The sequence below is a fragment of the Pinus tabuliformis genome, chromosome 6 (assembly GCF_031772625.1).
Source record: "Pinus tabuliformis cultivar Carrire ecotype Pingquan chromosome 6, CPIR1, whole genome shotgun sequence".
Taxonomy (NCBI): Eukaryota; Viridiplantae; Streptophyta; class Pinopsida; order Pinales; family Pinaceae; genus Pinus; species Pinus tabuliformis.
The window spans coordinates 1,343,466,862-1,343,476,377 of NC_142292.1; the positions used below are offsets into that span (position 1 = coordinate 1,343,466,862).

At 36.3% G+C, this 9,516-nt stretch overlaps 1 pseudogene; it reads right to left on the bottom strand.

Moving 5' to 3' along the window:
* Nucleotides 1-6,366: 6,366 nt before the first annotated feature.
* LOC149263572 (aspartic proteinase nepenthesin-2 pseudogene) lies at nucleotides 6,367-7,185 on the bottom strand (annotated as a pseudogene).
* Nucleotides 7,186-9,516: the final 2,331 nt, after the last annotated feature.

Consider the following 9,516-nt stretch of genomic DNA (forward strand, 5'->3'; position numbering starts at 1 on the left):
TGTTCTTTAAAAAATCGCGCTCGTCAGTTCTATTCTGTATTGGTGCGACTCTCTGCAAAATGTCCACACCAACTGCCACTTCTTCTGAAAAAAATGTGCTCCAACACTTTCTTCAGCTCAGAGATGATCAATCATCTGAGACCCTTCGCTCCAAGTGTTACTGCAGTTCCACCTGATCACACAAATACATTTACATGCTCTCCTACCACTACAGATATGTAACTAATGATACATCCCTAAGAAGAATTTGAGGCTATCTCTACCCTAAGCTCTGATACCAAGATAAAAATCAAACTTTGAATTAAATGGAGTTGCAGCTCAAAGGTGTGTACAGCACCTGGAGACTGCACTCAAGCAAAGAGGAGACTCTCACTCTCGTTCACTCTACCTTACATCAAATGAATATTACAATATTAAATACATCACTGAAAATTAGGTAGTTGTAAACAACCTCCTAAACTCTAGGAACAAATCCTAAACTAAGGAGATGCGTTACAACCATATAACCATTTCTCCATTATTCTTAACTCATTTACTAATTGTTGCTCACATTAACCATTTCGATAGGTCATTTTTCAATTACACCACCAACCACCCATCCTTATCTTGATATATTATTATTATAATAAACGTTTCAAAATCGAAAAATATTCGTTTAACCATATACCAAATTGTTTTCTCCAGATTTTAATATTAAATTCTTCCATTTTATATCATACCTTTTCCTATTCTATAAAGATATAAACCCTAAAATCCATAACTTTATCAAGTCATTTAAAGGGCTATGTCATAGCATGTTTAACAATAGGTTTATTATCATGTATATGGTTTTCAAGAATTGATTGCGTGAAAGCTAAAGTGGATTTCTTAAGAACTCAAGATCTTTGTAAATTGTTTTAGACGTCAGAGGGAAGATAAGTCCTCTAGCATCAAAGTTATTTCATATGCACTTCCAAATATGATAATGAATACAACCATAAATTTAAAGAAATTTGAGCCATCTGATATATGTGGTGCAGAGGATGCGTTTAAATCCGACACGTCTCTTTCTGATTTTTGGTAGATTGTCGTCTTCTTTTTGTTATGAAACCAGACTTTGGACTTCTAGAAGAGGCTTATAATCTCTTGTTCCATACCATGAGCCAGTTGTTAAGTTCTTCAATTGGGGGATTGGTTATTCATTTGATACTTGTCTAAAAAAGGCTCCATATCCTTTCATTAGATAGTTTCCTCATGATTACAATGTCACTTAATATAAGGGGGATGGGGGCCGACATCAAATCGCACTCTCTAAAAGGAATCATTTGCAGACATAAGACAAATTTCATTCTTTTATAGGAAACTATGATTTTTGAAGAAAAGTCTCAAGTTTCTGGCATAATTTACACTTGCATGTATACTCCTATCTGGGCATGTTCGAGGCTCTCCTTCTCGCTTCCGCATTCTTAACATGTACGCTCCATATGCAGGCATGAAAGTTTTCTCGGACCAGGTCACGGACATCGGGTTGCTGGATTTGAGTTCTCTCATGATGGATGGAGACTTGAATTTAAATCTGGATACTAAACAGATTTGGGGCAATAAGGCCAAGTCTAATTTCTTGGAGCCCCATTTCAGGACATTTTTAACTCTCTGTTTCTACGAGATATTACTCCTCACAAGCTCGTTCCCACTTGGAGCAATGGATGGATAGGGTCTGCTTGTATTTCAAAGCATCTAGATAGATTTTTGGTGAAATAACGCTCCGCAGTGGGTCTGATAGAATTACACTCCTCAGTCATTCCTTCTTTCAACATTGGCCATCTTCCGATTCTACTCTCTTGGGATAGGGAATCCTGTCATAAGACTCTTCCATTTAAATTCAACCACTTCTGATTGGCCCATAAGGAATCTGAAGAGATTTCCTATCGCATTTGGAACCAACCTATTTTACTTCAGAGCTCATCCTATATAGATATCATACGTGTCAAGCTTAAATCTTTGAAGAGGGAGGTCCAAAAATGGGTTTTAAAATAGAAAATCTTAAACCCTTGAAGAGGGAGGTCCGAAAATTGGTTTTGAAATAGAAAAAAGCAGAATCAAAACAGCTGGACTATATTGAAGCTGCCCTACGTGATCTCTATGATCCATAAGATCCTTCCCCTTTGCAATATGCAGATCCCAAATTTTGAATTTGGAAGCCAAGAAGAAATCTATTTACAAATTATAGGAAGAGGCTAAGTGTCTTAAAAGCCAGGCTATGTGGGTTGCAGCTGGGGATAAGAACTCATGTGTTTTCATAGATTTTCCTTCATGAGGAGGAGAGAAAATTGCATTTGGCGCATTCGTGATGATCGAGACAATATTCATACTACTCAGTCGGAATTGATTTGGCCACCTTTCGCCATTTTAAGGGTCTTTTCACAGCGAAAGACCTCTTGACACAAGCTCAATTGGATTTCATCAACCACATGCCTCGGTTGATTCAGGAGACTGAAAATGATATTTTTGGTAGACCGGTTACGATAGAGGAAATTCACAACATTCTCCTTGCATGTGTCAGGGATGGAATTATACATACATTTCTTCCAGCGTATGTCCCCAGATTTATTGGCGATGGTTGAAGAGTCTAAGGTCAAGGGTTATATCTCTGGATCCATAAATAACACTTTTATTTTTCTAATTCCTAGAAATAAGTCTCCTATTTATTTCAAATAATTCCGCCCCATATCCCTGTGTAACTCTCTCTATAAAATGATCTCTAAGATTATTGCTTGCATACTTAAGATTTTTTTTCAGCCCGTATCTCTCCAAAGCAATTTGGTTTTTTTGGAGGGCAGAAAAATCCAAGATGTTGTGGACATTTTGCAAGAATGGCTTCATTATGTTAAGGTGAGGAACCTAAATGCTTTCTTACTGAAGATTGATCTAAAAAATCTTTCGAATATGTTGAATAGGAATTTTTGAGATTGATTTTACACAAAATTGACCTCTCTTAGTCGAACATCAATTGGATCATGGCATGTGTGAACACTGCTAACTTTATTGTTATTATAAATGGGCTCCCAACAATTTTTTTTAAAGAATCCAAAGGTTTGCGTCAAGAATGCTCTATGTCTCTCATTCTCTTTCTCCTTTCCATGGAAGAACTTAGCAGAAGGATTACTGAATATTGTGATAGGGGAGTTGTAAAAGGTATTTCGATGACTCGACAAATCCACATATCACATCTGATTTTTGTCAATGATCTCGTCTTTGGTGGAGAGGCATCTACCCTGGAATGGTCCCACTTTCACCAACTCCTCTCGACTTTTGGTTCTATATTAGGTCTTATTTTAAATAAGAATAAATCTAAAATGATCTCTCCTCATCTGGATGAAGAGGTAACAACGCAGATATGTGACATTTTTGGCAATACATATCAGCCCTTGGGTTTGCATTATCTAGAAATTTGAAAGAAAATTAGCAAATTTGTCCTATAGATGGCTTAGCATGGGTGGTAGACTCATTATGATCAGATCATTTTTATAGTCTCTTTCTCTCTAATGGATGCATTTATATATGTTGCCAATGGAAATAATTCATAAGGTAGATGTTATCCTAGCCAGATTTCTATGGACCGGTTACAATTAACCTGGTAAATTTCACTTGGTTCGCTTGCCATGAATAACTAAAGATGTCGATGAAGGGGGATGGGGAATCTTCGAGACGATTTATTTCAATAGGGCTATTATATGTAAGAGTTTATGGAGAGGACTAATTGATAGGGGCATTTGGTCAAATCATCAGAGGCAAGTACTTGAAATCTGGATCAAAGATGGTACGAAAATTACACTATTATCCTCCTACATTTGACACTATAGCATGATGAGGAATGGGCACTGGTTATTTGAGGACCTTTGTTGGTAGGTAGGGAATGACTCTCGAATCGATATAGGTTGAAATGCAATTGGAGGATTGTAGGGCAATCATTCCCTATCGGCCCCTCTACTACTACATCTAAGTGATAGAGGTATATTTTTTCTTTCTCATATTTTTACTTTTTGATATCTTTCACCAAATTTACAGTCCTAAATTAGAGCAGATGAAATTGGAGTCATTGGTTGCATGGACATAGAATCAGAGCAATACGTATTTCAGATAAATGCTACAGGGTTTTCTATTTATGACGAGTTGGACCGGATGTCCTGGGAGGGAAAATCACACAAGAATCAAATTTATATAAGATAACTATACAAGAGTATAACACACACTCTTCATACAGTGGAGTATCACATTTGGTTACCAAAAATATGGTCTTGGGACTCGCTTCCCTTGAAACTTAAGTGTTTTGGATGGTTTTTCTTGCACAATAAAATTCTCACTTGAGAGAATCTTACACATAAGGGCTTCAGTGGAACTAGCATTTGTCCTCTTTGCATGCATAATCTGAAAGATGTATAGCACCTTTTCATGCGGTGCCCTATAGCCATTAACGTCTGGAATTTTTTCTTAATTATTTTAGGGATTGTGGCTATTTAGAATGTTAATCATTGGAGACATGCCTTAAATACTGGTTTGAGTCACATAAAGATTTATTTACTTTTCCATTTTACATATTCTTCCCGGTGTGCTCAGAGGCGGCTATTGAAGAACTGATGATTCATGTCCATTTTTATTATTATTAAAAAGTGGCATGTTCATTCGTTAATTCTCTGTTTCTTCTTACAAAACTGATGTCAATTGGGTAACATACTTTTGCCTTTCATGAGATTATCAATATTCCAGACACAGTCCAGGGTTCAATGAAATTGAAATCAGAGAAAGAACAACCTTGTTTACATGTATTGCATATAGTCTTGAAAAAAACTGTTTACATGTATTGCATATGGTCTTGAAAAAAGTTTTTACATATATTGCTTATAATATACCTGCAGAAAGGAAACAAACTATAGGAGAAGACTCAAATTTGTATGACAAGATTTTTTGGATCTACCTGCAGAAAGGAAACAAACTATAAGAGAAGACTCAAATTTGTATGACAAGTTTTTTTGGATCAAACAGTAGCAGGGACAGAGTTTGATCATCCAAAAAATATTCAAGTGTATAATGTAAAGGAGAAAAGACATGATATCCATGTGCTTTGCTTACAAGGCAGCACAAACTGTGCATGCAAAAGACAGCGTGTTGTTGGCATTGTCATAGAGAATATGGTAGTTCTGCTGTTGATAATTGCCTAATACCGACATTTCTGAACTGGGTAACATTGCCAGGCACATAATGCCACCACTAGTATCAGCGTACATGTAGCTTTGTGGCGGAAAATCATAATTGGCTCCCTTGAAGTGGAAAGTTATAGTCGGAAAATTTGAAAGGGAAGAGGCGGCATGAGATTGTGGCTGTAACAGAGGTCCAGTCCGACTCGCGACCCATCGTGTCACCTCCCTACACCTGCGGTAGTCTTCCAACCGCTTGTAGCGAGGTGCGGCACCACCGAACACTTTCTTTTCAACAATACTAACATTCGTGGACTACGCCTACTCCAACATTAACATACTTAGCTTGTGTTTTGCAACTAAGTAAAAGCAATTATCCTTTATACTTAATGAAGCCCATACTCATTCATTATCATCATGCAATTAACCAAGAACAACAACAATTGAAAACAAGTATAAAGGGGAGGGGCAACTCCCCGTAATGTGAGTCTGCCCGACAATTTTATTAAGAATATCAGATTTACAACACAAGTGTGTCTTGGCCGAACGAAGTCTCACACTTAACCAAATTTTACAATAGATAGGCAACCTGCCTTTTACAATACATGTGCACCCTTGCACGAAGGGAGGTGCTCACCCGAGCCACCCAAGATCCCTTAGTCAAGTCCTACACATAACTCTAACCTCGACACGCTTGTCTCACCCAAACCGGCACCTAGAAGTCCAAAACCGCACCTTAGAAGTTCCACGCATGAGATATGCGTAGCCTTCTTTTACCCCTGCGCAGTTTACCCCTTATGCGTATGAGTGAATGCTTGTTGTGCGAAGTTGAGTGCTCCAAATGACTCAACGTTGTCATATATATATGCTCTGTAGCTTGGTTTTCACATGTGGGTTTACAAGGGGTGTGCAGCCCCTTGGCCGACCCCCAAACCACCATACATGCGCCCAGAACCTTACTTGCAAGTCGGCTTCAAGTATTTTCTCCATCGCATATATGTGTGATACGCTCCCACACTTAGTCGAATTATGTGTTTATATTATCGTCGCATTTTATGTCGCATAGTGTCATAGGATTGTCGCATTTCCTTCGCGCTCCGTCGCACATCGGTTGAACGCACCCGCGCGCCCGTCCTCGCTCTCGCCCGCGCCCGTGCATGATCGCCCGTCGTCGCCCTGCTGCACGAAGGCCTTACACATCGGCTCGTGAGAGGTTGATGGAAGAAATCAAGGCTTTCTTCAAAACATGATACGCATCTTCATACAAATATGTGAAAGTGGTTCCAGAGTCTATCATAAATCCACCACTACCATCTTCTTGAATATCAAAGGTAGCAGCAGGGATATCCAATAATAATGCACCTCCAACACTAATTCCTCGCAACGAAAGGTAATAGAAACTTGATTGCGCTCTGTTTTGAACAAAAGGAGTTGAACTGACAGCGGCAGCTGTGGCATTCAAGGTAGCATTGTCACCTATAAACAAAGGGCTGACTTTGGAAGGAGAATCGGTAAAAGGCATGAGACAGTAAGAAAACTTATTAGCACCTAATGAATTACCAAGCTGTGAAATTAAAGATAGTGAACCTCGTCCCAACTCGATTACTCCACCTCCTAGTCCCGAGTCCCCGTCATTGTCTTGGCTGCACCCAAATACAATCTGTTGAACAATTGACTGAGAACCAGGAAAGGTAAATGTCTCGTATGAAAGGATCCCTGCGCTGGAGGAGCGATCAACATACTCATACAAGTAATGGCACTGTTCATGAGCACAAAAAAAGTCCACGTTTGGCTGGCACTCAGAGCTTTCGCATGTGATGGCCTTGTAAGTGGAGGAGGCGGAAGGATCATAGATTGGGTAGGATTGAGTATAGCAAGAATTGCAGGGCAAGCACTGTGTCCATATCAAGTCACTTCCTGTGTCTACAATTTCAAAATATGGTAAAGATGGCTCACCAAATCCTACCGTCATAAAAAATTCTCCACGTCCTCTACTTATTGGAGCTTCCATTTGTTTAGTTTTATGAGCAAATTGACCAGCGCTTTTTGGAACTATGGATCTATGGAAGTGCATTTACTCTCCTCTCTATTTTGGACACCCAAGGCCCTTTCGACTTTCAAGTAATAAATATTTCTATAATTACAACTGATTTTGCACGCTATTTTTTTTAGAGCAATTTAACTACTGTGTTTTTTTATTTTGCTCTCTCATTTCGGAGATCGAAATCGATTTACAGTAAAACAAACTTTTTAGCACTGAAGGGATGTGGAAGAGAAAGCTTTAAATTTTATTTTTAATTTTCCTAAATTTTATTACAGACACAAAGGGAAAATGGGACATGCATTATTTACAGTTCTAAAGAGGTTTTCTAAAAATAATATCATTTTTTAGCATGTTTGAATGCTAAATATATTTTTTCCTTATTTACCGCTTTAAAGAGATTTAAAATACATTTTTTACTGGAGAAAATAGTGAATATATTAATTCTTTGTTTTACTACCAGATAAATATTAGTATCTTAATTTATTCATATAATATTTTATTTTTTGTTACCGTTCTTTGAAAGAAAAGGCGTGACAGTGAGACTCCTGTAGCTCTAATATTATTTTATTTTTTTGTTATCGTTCATCTCTAATATTTTCTTTTCGGTGGTTGGGCTCAATTTTATTTTTTTAATCGTTCAACTCTCAAAAAAAATTGTTAATGTTCAGTTCTAATATTATTTTAATTTTTTTTTCATTAGTCAGACCATTATTTTATTTTATTTATCATGAAAAAGTGACAGTGAGACTACCGTAACTCTAATATTAATTTTTTTAATAGTTCATCTTTAATATCTTTTTCTTTTTATTATTATCGTGCATCCCTAATATTTATTTATTTTTCATTCAGCACTAATATTATATTATATTTTTTTTGTTATCATTCAGACCGCTGTAGCTCTAAATACCAAATAACATATATAGATGGCCGTAGCTCTAAAAACCAAATAACATACATAGATGGCTGGTGAAGTTCTTAATTGCCATCTATATATTGAAATTTTTAATATTATTTTAAATTTAATAGGGATAAAAATGCTTTCAAATATTAAATTAAAATGTAATAATTATACAATATTTTTAATATAATAATCTCACAATTTGTTATTTTAATTCAATTCAGTTTTATATAATAATCTCAATTTAAATGTGTATTTATTTTTTAATAATCAAAAGTATTTCAAACAAATATCTTCTAAATATGTATTTATCTCTTAATTATCAAAAGTATTTAATACAAATATGTATTTCAGTTTAAAAAATATCGGTCCCATATAATTATTTAAACAAAAATCATATGACATCAGTATAAAGTAAATCCCTAACATTGAGAAGTATGAACATTTTCAAATTTATACTTTAAATTGGAGATATCTACTTAGCATCCCTATTTGGTAAAAGAAATACATTATTAAGCTGTAAGTCCCGTGAGATAAATTTCCCTGTGGTCTCCATTGTCCTCACTATAAGCCATGAAAGCGAGCAAGTTTTGGATGATTAAAATGTTTCCCTCCATTGATCACCGCGATCAATTTCACCTCTGTAATTGTGGAGAGAGAGAGAGAGAGATAGAGAGAGAATTGTGGAGAAATAGGGAATGAGATACGGAAGGGGATGGAGACAAGTAGACAAGAAGAGACATAAAGACACAAGAAAATATGTAAATGGAAATAGAAAGGAGGAGAGTGAGGTGTAAAGAGAGAGGGGATGAGGCAATGAGTAGGAGAAAGAGGAGGGGAGGGATATTGAGAGTGAAGAGATAGAGAGGTAGTGTGAGTGGAAGAAGAGAGAGAGAGTTGGAGATAGAGAATAAGAGAGAAGGCGAAATGGAGGGAGAAGAATAAATATATATATACATACATACATATATATATATATATATATATATATATATATATATATATATATATATATATATATATATATATGTATATATATATATATATATATATATAGAGAGAGAGAGAGAGAGAGAGAGAGAGAGAGAGAGGAGGGTGATTAATAGGAGTCTAAAACTTATCTGAGAATCACCAAGGTCTAATGCCCTCTCATAATAGCTGCAATAATTTTATTAGTCCACGTATTCATCAACCATTCATACATTCATCAAAACATGTCAAGAGGCATAAGTAATATAGATCACATAACCATCAGTCAACAAATAAAAAACACAGAAACCATGGCAACTTGACCAGAATATCACCAACATAATCGCTACAAATTCTCATACATTACAATAAGGAAATGTCTCATATTAACATATGAAAATACCAACGAAGTCAGGGACTTCCATGTACCA